Source organism: Piliocolobus tephrosceles, chromosome 9 (assembly GCF_002776525.5).
Source record: "Piliocolobus tephrosceles isolate RC106 chromosome 9, ASM277652v3, whole genome shotgun sequence".
Lineage (NCBI taxonomy): Eukaryota > Metazoa > Chordata > Mammalia > Primates > Cercopithecidae > Piliocolobus > Piliocolobus tephrosceles.
The window spans coordinates 108,203,602-108,216,852 of record NC_045442.1 but is presented as its reverse complement, the minus strand read 5'-3'; the positions used below and the strand labels follow the sequence as shown (position 1 = coordinate 108,216,852).

Genomic DNA, 13,251 nt, shown 5'->3' with positions numbered 1-13,251 from the left:
GAATGAACTTCCATTCACAATTGCTTCAAAGAGAATAAAATACCTAGGAATCCAACTTACAAGGGATGTAAAGGACCTCTTCAAGGAGAACTACAAACCACTGCTCAGTGAAATCAAAGAGGACACAAACAAATGGAAGGACATACCATGCTCATGGATAGGAAGAATCAATATCATGAAAGTTGGCCATACTGCCCAAGGTAATTTATAGATTCAATGCCATCCCCATCAAGCTACCAATGAGTTTCTTCACCGAATTGGAAAAAACTGCTTTAAAGTTCATATGGAACCAAAAAAGAGCCCGCATTGCCAAGACAATCCTAAGTCAAAAGAACAAAGCTGGAGGCATCACGCTACCTGACTTCAAACTATACTACAAGGCTACAGTAACCAAAACAGCATGGTATTGGTACCAAAACAGAGATATAGACCAATGGAACAGAACAGAGTCCTCAGAAATAATACCACACAACTACAGCCATCTGATCTTTGACAAACCTGAGAGAAACAAGAAATGGGGAAAGGATTCCCTATTTAATAAATGGTGCTGGGAAAATTGGCTAGCCATAAGTAGAAAGCTGAAATTGGATCCTTTCCTTACTCCTTATACGAAAATTAATTCAAGATGGATTAGAGACTTAAATGTTAGACCTAATATCATAAAAACCCTAGAAGAAAACCTAGGTAGTACCATTCAGGACATAGGCATGGGCAAGGACTTCATGTCTAAAACACCAAAAGCAACGACAACAAAAGCTAAAATTGACAAATGGGATCTCATTAAACTAAAGAGGTTCTGCACAGCAAAAGAAACTACCATCAGAGTGAACAGGCAACCTACAGAATGGGAGAAAATTTTTGCAATCTACCCATCTGACAAAGGGCTGATAGCCAGAACCTACAAAGAACTCAAACAAATTTACAAGAAAAAAACAAACAACCCCATCAAAAAGTGGGGAAAGGATATGAACAGACATTTCTCAAAAGAAGACATTCATACAGCCAACAGACACATGAAAAAATGCTCATCATCACTCGCCATCAGAGAAATGCAAATCAAAACCACAATGAGATACCATCTCACACCAGTTAGAATGGCAATCATTAAAAAGTCAGGAAACAACAGGTGCTGGAGAGGATGTGGAGAAATAGGAACACTTTTACACTGTTGGTGGGACTGTAAACTAGTTCAACCATTATGGAAAAGAGTATGGCAATTCCTCAAGGATCTAGAACTAGATGTACCATATGATCCAGCCATCCCACTACTGGGTATATACCCAAAGGATTATAAATCATGCTCCTATAAAGACACATGCACACATATGTTTATTGCGGCACTATTCACAATAGCAAAGACTTGGAATCAACCCAAATGTCCATCTGTGACAGACTGGATTAAGAAAATGTGGCACATATACACCATGGAATGTTATGCAGCCATAAAAAAGGATGAGTTTGCATCCTTTGTAGGGACATGGATGCAGCTGGAAACCATCATTCTTAGCAAACTATCACAAGAACAGAAAACCAAACACCGCATGTTCTCACTCATAGGTGGGAACTGAACAATGAGATCACTTGGACTCAGGAAGGGGAACATCACACACCGGGGCCTATCATGGGGAGGGGGGATAGGGGAGGGATTGCATTGGGAGTTATACCTGATATAAATGACGAATTGATGGGTGCTGACGAGTTGATGGGTGCAGCACACCAACATGGCACAAGTATACATATGTAACAAACCTGCACGTTATGCACATGTACCCTAGAACTTAAAGTATAATAAAAAAAAAAAAGAAAGAAAGAAAATGACCTATTATACTGATATAAAGATGTTCAAGATACATTTAAAAAAAATAAAGAAAAAACTATAAAGAATTTATGAAAGAACTGAAGAAATTTGGATATTACCATATATAATGATATTAAGAAAATATTGTTATTATGTGGTGTAAAATAGTGTTTTATGGGGTTTTGTTCAAGAATTCTTACTGTTTAGGGATGCATGCTAAATAGTTATAAATGAAATGACCTGTCTAGGATTTGCTCTAAGTAATTTGCACAGTGATTTAGATTACAGATCAGAGATAGTGTCTATATTAGAGGTAGTAATCTAGATCTAGTGATATAGATTGAAGAAGACTGGCCAAATGTTGATAATTTTGAAGCTGGGTGATACATAGGTCAGAAGAGCTCATTACACTAGCAGCAAGAGAAGGGAAATTTCACAAGTGAGCCACAGTCACCCAACTCTCTGCCTGGGGATGACACAGAGAGCCAGACTCCAAGTAGAGCATAGTGGCCTTGCTGAGCTGAGGAGGCAGAGATCAGAAACTAGAAGTTGGATCAGCTGAAATGTTTGGAATCTGGATGAAGAGGCATCAGAAAGGAGGGAGCTGTGTAGATGAGACCCTTGGGAGTTCAGGTGGGTGCCTTCTGGGAATATGTGGCATGGCTGGATGGTACATGCACAGGATACAGCTCCCCATGGTAGAAGCAACAGTGTACTTACCAGAGAGCAACTTCTTCAGGATTGAAGGTGATGCCCATAGCAGAGGGTTAGCAGTCCTGCGGCATTCTGGAATGCCCTGTCTGCGAAATTCCATTACCTCTCATTAATGTATCTGGCACCCAGGTGAGATCCCAGATAGGCTTTAAGAATAAGGACACACCGACCAGGTGCGGTGGCTCACGCCTGTAATCCCAGCACTTTGGGAGGCTGAGACGGGTGGATCACGAGGTCAGGAGATGGAGACCATCCTGGCTAACATAGTGAAACCCCGTCTGTGCTAAAAAAAAAAAATACAAAAAATTAGCCGGCACGATGGCGGGTGCCTGTAGTCCCAGCTACTCCAGAGGCTGAGGCAGGAGAATGGTGTGAATCTGGGAGGCAGAGCTTGCAGTGAGCCAAGATCATGCCACTGCACTCTAGCCTGGGTGACAGAGCAAAACTCTGTCTCAAAAAAAAAAAGAATAAGGACACGCCCTGTCAAAGCCTAAGTCAAGCCCCAACGTCTCTTCCAAACTTAAGCTCAGCTGGGGAAGGAAATGCAATTTTAGTAAAAAAGAGAACAAAAGGAGAATGGGTGCACTGGACCAATTTTACCTTATGTTTAGTTTTGCTGAAGATGGATGTGGGGGATGTTATGAGGATAAGGGGGAGTGTGAGGAAGGAGGAAGAGGAAATATCACATGGGGAGGCCCAGACATGATGGAAGCTGGTTCCACAGAGCTAAGAAAAGAACTGTTTCACTGGTACCAAACCCAGATTTTCTCTCGTTTTCACATCTCTGAAATTGGACATCCCTCGCAATGTAAGTTATTTTACCACTTTAATTGGCAGAATTGTTTTTTCTTAATGTCACATAAAACAATGGTGCATCTTATGGTTGATATTTCAGATTTACTGAAATATGGTAGTCGTGTTAGACTTGAGAAAAAGCGTAAGTTAAGAACTTACAGGAAAAAAGGCTGAAGAACTCAACAGGTGGGCACACCATGCATCTAGTATTAAAGGAGTTGAATTTTTTCCCAAGTGTAATGAGAAGCCATTAAAGGATTTTAATAGTGGACTAGCTTGATCAGATTTGTATATTTTGGAAAATAACTGATACAGTTTGGATAGCTGTCCCCTCCAAATCTCATGTCGAAATTCCATCCCCAGAGTCTCAGCCTTGCCGCTGCCCAAAGACTACTGAGCCCCTGTCCCTCTGCCGCCACCACCCACTCCGGACACAGAACATCCAGTCATGGATAAAAATGAGCTGGTTCAGAAGGTCAAACTGGCCAAGCAGGCTGAGCAATATGATGACATGACAGCCGCATGAAGTCTGTAACTGAGCAAGGAGCTGAATTATCCAGTGAGGAGAGAATCTTCTCTCAGTTGCTTATAAAAATGTTGTAGGATCCCGTAGGTCATCTTGGAGGGTCGTCTCAAGTATTGAACCAAAAAGACGGAAGGGGCTGAGAAAAAACAGCAGATGGCTTGTGAATACAGAGAGAAAATTGAGACGTAGCTAAGAGATATTTGCAATGATGTACTGTCTCTTTCGGAAAAGTTCTTGATCCCCAATGCTTCACAAGCAGAACAAAGTCTTCTATTTGAAAACGAAAGGAGATTACTACTGTTACTTGGCTGAGGTTGCCGCTGATGACAAGAAAGAGACTGTGGATCAGTCACAAGAAGCATACCAAGAAGCTTTTGAAATCAGCAAAAAGGAAATGCAACCAACACATCCTATCAGACTGGGTCTGGCCCTTAACTTCTCTGTGTTCTATTATGAGATTCTGAACTCCCCAGAGAAAGCCTGCTCTCTTGCAAAGACAGCTTTTGATGAAGCCATTGCTGAACTTGATACATTAAGTGAAGAGTCATACAAAGACAGCACACTAATGCAATTACTGAGAGATAACTTGACACTGTGGACATCAGATACCCAGGAGATGAAGTTGAAGCAGGAGAAGGCAGGGAAGATTAATTGGCCTTCCAACTTTTGTCTGCCTTATTCTAAAATTTACACAGTAGACCATTCCCGTTGTCATCCATGCGGTCCCACAAATAGTTTTTTGTTTACAACTTATGACAGGTTTATGTTACTTCTACTTGAATTTCTATATTTCCCATATGGTCTCTATGCTTAATATTAGGGGAGTAGAGCCACTTAACATTTAAGGAGTTATCTGTTTTCATCTTGAGGTGGCCAGTATGGGGATGTGGAATTTTTATACAAGTTATAAATGTTTGGTATAGTACTTTTGGTACATTGTGGCTTCACAAGGGCCAGTGTTAAAACTGCTTCCATGTTAAAGCAAAGAAAACTGCCTACACATTGGTCTGTCCTGGTGGGGAATAAAAGGGAACATTGGTTCCAGTCACAGGTGTAGTAATTGTGGGTACTTTAAGGTACGGAGCACTTACAAGGCTGTGGTAGAAACAGATACCCCATGGGTACCACATGTTAAACCATGTATATCTGTGGAATACTCAGTCTCACAACCTTCGACTACAACTGCAGAAGTCTTCCTTTAGACAAAGTTGTAACGTATTTTACTCTGGATAAGGGCAGAAACAGTTCACATTGCATTATTTGTAAAGTTACCAGCTGTTAGCTTTCATTATTTTTGCTTCACTCATTTTATTTGTATTTAAATGTGTTAGGCAACCTAAGAACAAATGTAAAAGTAAAGATGCAGTAAAAATGAATTGCTTGGTATTCATTACTTCATATATATCAAGCACAGCAGAAAAAAAAATGTATTTAACTTTTTTTTAGGTTTTTTGCTTTTGTGATTTTTTTTTTTTGATACTTGCCTAACACACATGTGCTGTAAAAATAGTTAACAGAGAAATAACTTGAGATGATGGCTAGCTTTGTTTAATGTCTTATGGAATTTTCATGAACAATCTAAGCATAATTGTTAAGAACAGGTGTATTAAATTCATATAAGTGGAATAAAAGTTTTATGAATGGAGTTTTCAACTACTTTCTCTACAGCTTTTCATGTAAATTAGTCTTTTGGTTCTGAAACTTCTCTAAAGGAAATTTTACATTTTTTGAAATTTATTCCTTATTCCCTCTTGGCAGCTAATGGTCTCTTACCAAGTTTAAACAGAAAGTTTATCATAACAAGAAAAATACTACTAATATAACTACTGTTTCCATGTCCTATGATCCCCTTTCTTCCTCCCCACCCTGAAAAAGAAATAAGTTCCTATATTTTCTGGGAGGGGGAAGATTGATTGGAAAAAATTTGTAATATGTTCCATTTAAAATTTTGGTGTATGGTGAGAGGTTCCAAGACGGCTGAATAGGAACAGCTCCAGTCTGCAGCTCCCAGCGTGAGTGACACAGAAGATGGGTGATTTCTGCATTTCCAACTGAGGTACCAGGTTCATCTCACTGGGGCTTGTTGGACAGTGGGTGCAGCCCACAGGGTGTCAGCTGAAGCAGGGCAGGGCATTGCCTCACCTGGGAAGTGCAAGGGGTCGGGGAATTCCCTTTCCTAGCCAAGAGAAGTTGTGACAGACAGTACCTGGAAAATCAGGACACTCCCACCCTAATACTGCGCTTTTCCAATGGTCTTAGCAAACAGCACATCAGGAGATTATATCCTGCGCCTGGCTCAGAGGGTCCCACGCCCACAAAGCCTCACTCACTGCTAGCAGAGCAGTCTGAGATCCAACTGCAAGGCAGCAGCAAGGCTGGGGGAGGGGCGTCCGCCATTGCTGAGGCTAGAGTAGGTAAACAAAGCAGCAGGGAAGCTTTAACTGGGTGGAGCCGACTGCAGCTCAAGGAGGCCTGCCTGCCTCTGTAGACTCCACCTCTGGGGGCAGGGCATAGCTGAATAAAAGGCAGTGGAAATTTCTGCAGACTTAAACGTTCCTATCTGACAGCTTTGAAGAGAGGAGTGGTTCTCCCAGCACAGAGTTTGAGATCTGAGAATGGACAGACTGCCTCCTCAAGTGGGTCCCTGACCCCCGAGTAGCCTAACTGGGAGACATCTCCCAGAAGGGGCCAACTGACACCTCATAACACCTCATACAGCCAGATGCCCCTCTGAGATGAAGCTTCCAGAGGAAGGATCAGGCAGCAACATCTGCCGTTCTGCAATATTTGCTGTTCTGCAGCCTCTGGTGGTGATACGTAGGCAAACAGGGTCTGGAGTGCACCTCCAGCAAACTCCAACAGACCTGCAGCTGAGGCTCCTGACTGTTAGAAGGAAAACTAACAAACAGAAAGGACATCCACACCAAAACCCCATCTGTATGTCACCATCATCAAAGACCAAAGGTAGATAAAACCACAAAGATGGGGAGAAACCAGAGCAGAAAAGCTGAAAATTCTAAAAATCAGAGCACATCTTCTTCTCCAAAGGAATGCAGCTCCTCACCAGCAACAGAACAAAACTGGATAAAGAATGACTTTAATGAGTTGAGATAAGAAGGCTTCAGATGATCGGTAATAACAAACTTCTCCGAGCTAAAGGAGGACGTTCAAACCCATGACAAAGAAGCTGAAAACCTTGGGAAAAGATTAGACAAATGGCTAACTAGAATAAACAACATAGAGAAGACCTTAAATGACCTGATGGAGCTGCAAACCATGGCACAAGAACTACATGATGCATGCACAAGCTTCAGTAACCAATTCCATCAAGTGGAAGAAAGGGTATCAGTGATTGAAGATCAAATGAATGAAATGAAGTGAGAAGAGAAGTTTAGAGAAAAAAGAGTAAAAAGAAATGAACAAAGCCTCCAAGAAACACAGGACCTGAAAAGACCAAATCTATGTCTGATTGGAGTACCTGAAAGTGATGGGGAGAATGGAATCAAGTGGGAAAACACTCTTCAGGATATTATCCAGGAGAACTTCCCCAACCTAGCAAGGCAGGCCAACATTCAAAGTCAGGAAATACAGAGAACGCCACAAAGATACTCCTCAAGAAGAGCAACTCCAACACACGTAATTGTCAGATTCACCAAAGTTGAAATGAAGGAAAAATATTAAGGGCACCCAGAGAGAAGGGTAGGGTTACCCACAAAGGGAAGCCCATCAGACTAACAGCGGATCTCTCAACAGAAACTCTACAAGCCAGAAGAGAGTGGGAGCCAATATTCAACATTCTTAAAGAAAAGAATTTTCAACCCAGAATTTCATATCCAGCCAAACTAAGCTTCATAAGTGAAGGAGAAATAAAATCCTTTATAGACAAGCAAATGCTGAGAGATTTTGTCACCACCAAGCCTGCCTTACCAGAGCTCTTGAAGAAAGCACTAAACATGGAAAGGAACAACTGGTACCAGCCACTGCAAAAATATGCCAAATTGTAAAGACCGTTGATGCTAGGAAGAAACTGCATCAACTAATGAGCAAAATAACCAGCTAACATCACAATGACAGGATCAAATTCACACAAAACAATATTAACCTTAAATGTAAATGGGTTAAATGTTCCAATTAAAAGACACAGACTGGCAAATTGGATAGAGTCAAGACCCATCAGTGTGCTGTATTCAGGAGACCCATCTCACGTGCAGAGACACACATAGGCTCAAAATAAAGGGATGGAGGAAGATCTACCATGCAAATGGAAAACAGAAAAAAAGCAGGGGTTGCAATCCTAGTATCTGATAAAACAGACTTTAAACCAACAAAGATTAAAAGAGACAAACAGGGCCATTACATAATGGTAAAGGGATCAATTCAACAAGAAGAGTTAACTATCCTAAATATATATGCACCCAATACAGGAGGACCCAGATTCATAAAGCAAGTCCTTAGAGACTTACAAAGAGACTTAGACTCCCATACAATAATAATAGGAGACTTTAACATCCCACTGTCAACATTAGACAGATCAATGAGAAAGAAAGTTAACAAGGATATCCAGGAATTGAACTCAGCTCTGCACCAGGTGGACCTAATAGCCATCCACAGAACTCTCCACCCCAAATCAACAGAAAATACATTCTTCTCAGCACCACATCACACTTATTCCAAAATTGATCACATAGTTGGAAATAAAGCACTCCTCAGCAAATGTAAAAGAACAGAAATTAAACAAACTATCTCCCAGGATTAAGAAACTAGAACTCAGGATTAAGAAACTCACTGAAAACAGCTCAACTATATGGAAACTGAACAACCTGCTCCTGAATAACTACTGGGTACATAACAAAATGAAGGCAAAAATAAAGATGTTCTTTGAAACCAGTGAGAACAAAGACACAATATACCAGAATCTCTGGGACATATTTAAAGCAGTGTGTAGCAGGAAATTTATAGCACTAAAACTATGCCCACAAGAGAAAGCAGGAAAGATCTAAAGTTGGCACCCTAACATCACAATTAAAGGAACTAGAGAAGCAAGAGCAAACACATTCAAAAGCTAGCAGAAGTCAAGAAATAACTTAAGATCAGAGCAGAACTGAAGGAGATAGAGACACAAAAAGTCCTTCAAAAAATCAGTGAATCCAGGAACTGATTTTTTGAAAAGATCAACAAAATTGATAGACCACTAGCAAGACTATTAAAGAAGAAAAGAGAGAATAATCAAATAGACGCAATAAAAAATGATAAAGGGGACATCACCACTGACACCACAGAAATACAAACTACCATCAGAGAATACTATAAACACCTCTACACAAATAAACTAGAAAATCTAAAAGAAATGGATAAATTCCTGAACACATACACCCTCCCAAGACTAAACCAGGAAAAAGTTGAATCCCTGAATAGACCAATAACACCCTCTGAAATTGAGGCAATAATTAATAGCCTACCAACCAAAAAAAGTCCAGGACCAGACAGATTCACAGCCGAATTCTACAAGAGGTACAAAGAAGAGCTGGTACCCTTCCTTCTGAAACTATTCCAATCAATAGAAAAAGAGGGAATCCTCCCTAATTCCTTTTCTGAAGCCAGCATCATCCTGATACCAAAACCTGGCAGAGACACAACAAAAAAAAAGAGAATTTTAGACCAAAATCCCTAATGAACATCGACGCAAAAGTCCTCAATAAAATACTGGCAAACTGAATCCAGCAGCACATCAAAAAGCTTATACACCATGATCAAGTTGGCTTAATCCCTTGGAGGCAAGGCTGGTTCAACATACACAAATCAATAAACATAATCCATCACATAAACAGAACCAACGAGAAAAACCACATGATTATCTCAATAGATGCAGAAAAGGCCTTTGACAAAATTCAGCAGCCCTTCATGCTAAAAACTCTCAATAAACTAGGTATCGATGGGATGGATCTCAAAATAATAAGAGCTATTTATGACAAACCGACAGCCAATATCATACTGAATGGGCAAGAACTGGAAGCATTCCCTTTGAAAACTGGCACAAGACAGGGATGCCCTCTCTCACCACTCTTATTCAACATAGTGTTGGAAGTTCTGGTCAGGGCAATCAGGCAGGAGAAAGAAAAAAAGGGTACTTAACTAGGAAAAGCAGAAGTCAAATTGTCCCTGTTTGCAGATGACATGACTGTGTATTTAGAAAACCCCATCGTCTCAGCCCAAAATCTCCTTAAGCTGATAAGCAACTTCAGCAAAGTCTCAGGATACAAAATCAATGTGCAAAAATCATAAGCATTCCTATACACCAATAAGAGACAAACAGAGAGCCAAATCATGAGTGAACACCCATTCACAATTGCTACAAAGAGAATAAAATATCTAGGAATTCAACTTAAAAGGGATGTGAAGGACCACTTCAAGGGGAACTACAAACCACTGCTCAACGAAATAAAAGAGGACACAAACAAATGGAAGAACGTTCCATGCTCATGGATAGGAAGAATCAATATCGTGAAAATGGCCATACTGCCCGAGGTAATTTATAGGTTCAATGCCATCCCCACCAAGCTACCAATGACTCTCTTCACATAATTGGAAAAAACTACTTTAAAGTTCATGTGGAACCAAAAAAGAGCCCACACTGCCAAGACAATCCTAAGCCAAAAGAACAATGCTGGAGGCATCATGCTACCTGACTTCAAACTATACTACAAGGCTACAGTAGCCAAAACAGCATGGTACTGGTACCAAAACGACCAATGTAACAGAACAGAGTCCTCAGAAATAATACTACACATCTACAACTATCTGATCTTTGACAAACCTGATAGAAACAAGAAATGGGGAAAGGATTCCCTATTTAATAAATGGTGCTGGGAAAACTGGCTAGCCATAAGTAGAAAGCTGAAACTGGATCCTTTCCTTACACCTTATACAAAAATTAATTCAAGATCGATTAAAGACTTAAATGTTAGACCTAAAGCCATAAAAACCCTAGAAGAAAACCTAGGCCATACTATTCAGGACATAGGCATGGGCAAGGACTTCATGACTAAAACACCAAAAGCAATGGCAACAACAGCAAAAATTCACAAATGGGATCCAATTAAACTAAAGAGCTTCCACACAGCAAAAGAAACTACCATCAGAGTGAACAGGCAATCTACAGAACGGGAGAAAATTTTTACAATCTACCCATCTGACAAAGGGCTAATATCCAGAATCAACAAAGAACTTAAACAAATTTACAAGAAAAAAAATCAAACAACCCCATCAAAAAGTGGGCAAAGGATATGAACAGACATTTCTCAAAAGAAGACATTTATGCAGCCAACAGATACATGAAAAAAATGCTCATCATGACTGGTCATCAGAGAAATGCAAATCAAAACCACAATGAGATACCATCTCACACCAGTTAGAAAAAGTCAGGAAACAACAGGTGCTGGAGAGGATGTGGAGAAATAGGAATACTTTTACACTGTTGGTGGGACGGTAAACTGGTTCAACCATTGTGGAAGACATTGTGGCGATTCCTCAAGGATCTAGAACTAGAAATACCATTTGACTCAGTCATCCCATTATTGGGTATATACACAAAGGATTATAAATCCTGCTGCTATAAAGACACATGCACACGTATGTTTATTGCAGCACTATTCACAATAGCAAAGACTTGGAACCAACCCAAATGCCCATCAATGATAGACTGGATTAAGAAAATGTGGCACATATATACCATGGAATACTATGCAGCCATAAAAAAGGATGAGTTCATGTTCTTTGTACTAGAACCATCATTCTCAGCAAAGAATAGCAAAGACAGAAAACCAAACACTGCATGTTCTCACTCATAGGTGGGAATTGAACAATGAGAACACTTGGACACAGGGTGGGGAACATCACACACCGGGGCCTGTCGTGGGATGGGGGGGAGTGGGGAGGGATAGCATCAGGAGATATGCCTTATGTAAATGGCGAATTAATGGGTGCAGCACAACAACATGGCACATGTATACCTATATAACAAACCTGCATGTTGTGCACATGTACCCTAAATCTTAAAGTATAATAAAAAATCAATAAATAAAATAATAGTTTCTAGCTTAAAATAAAATAAAATAAAATAAAATTTTGGTATACGGCATTTGCTAACTTAGGAAGCCTCAATATTCTTGGCCCATCATGACATTCGGTAGCATTGACTATAAGTTTTGTGCTTCCAAATCACTTTTCAGTTTTTAATAATTTCTTGATACTCTTACAGCCTGCCTTCAATTTTGATCCTTTATTCTTTCTATTTGTCAGGTGCACAAGATTACCTTCCTTTTTTCGCCTTCTGTCTTGTCACCAACCATTCCTACTTGGTGATCATGTACTTGGAAAAAGGCCTCATGGTCTGTTTAGCTCCACTCAATGTCTACGACACCCTGCTTCCTTTGCTTGCATCCCACAGACTATTTCCTTCATCCTATTTACTTGCAGCAAATCTCTCCTTAGTTGATGAGATTGTGTTTATCTCCCTTTAAAACCCTACCTATCCTGAATGATTTGTCATTGTCTGCCTTTAAAATCCTTCCTCTTTCTCTTCCTCCATTCTCTAAATAATGATGGAGCTAAGTTATACCCAAAGCTCACTTTACAAAATATTTCCTCAGTACTTTGCAGAAAACACCAAAAATGCCATTTTAAAATAGATGTATTTTTTCTTTTAGAATGTAAGCTCCTCAAGAGCAGGGACAGTGTTTTCTGTATGTTCTGTTGTGCCTAGTACACTGTAAATGCTCAATATTGATGATGGGAGGCAGTGAGTCTTGATAAGGGTGAGAAACTGAAATCCCAAACACTGTTTTGTTGCTTGTTTTATTATGACCTCAGATTAAATTGGGAAATATTGGCCCTTTTGGATAATTGTCCCAAGTATTATATTCAAATAAAAGTACAATGGAGAAAACAACAACAACAACAACAAGGAAATTCATCCCCAATTTGGAGGTGGGGACTAGTGAGAGGTGTTTGGGTCACGGGGGTGGATCCCTCATGAATGGCTTCGCGTCATCCCTGTAGTAATGAATGAGTTCTTGCTCTATGAGTTCCTGGAAGATCTGGTTGTCTCAAAGAGCCTGGCACCCCTTCCCTCTCTCTATTTTTTTCTTTCATGCCATGGGATGCCTGCTCCCCTTTGCTTTCCACCATGAATGGAAGTTTCCTAAAGTCCTTGCCAGAAGCAGATGCCAGCACCATGCTGCTTATGCATCCTGTAGAACTGTGAGCCAAATAAACCCTTTTTCTTTATAAATTACCCAGGATCAGGCAATTCATAGCAATGCAAACAGACTAAGACAGTAACTCTATCCATAATGGGAAGGATGGAACTGAAGAGAGCATGGGGAGAAGATTTAAGAGGTTTTTGGAGTAATCCAGAGGG

The 13,251-nt window shown here is 40.2% G+C and overlaps 1 pseudogene; it reads left to right on the top strand.

The window, feature by feature from the left end:
- Nucleotides 1–3,725: 3,725 nt before the first annotated feature.
- On the top strand, nt 3,726–4,484 carry LOC111550016 (annotated as a pseudogene).
- Nucleotides 4,485–13,251: the final 8,767 nt, after the last annotated feature.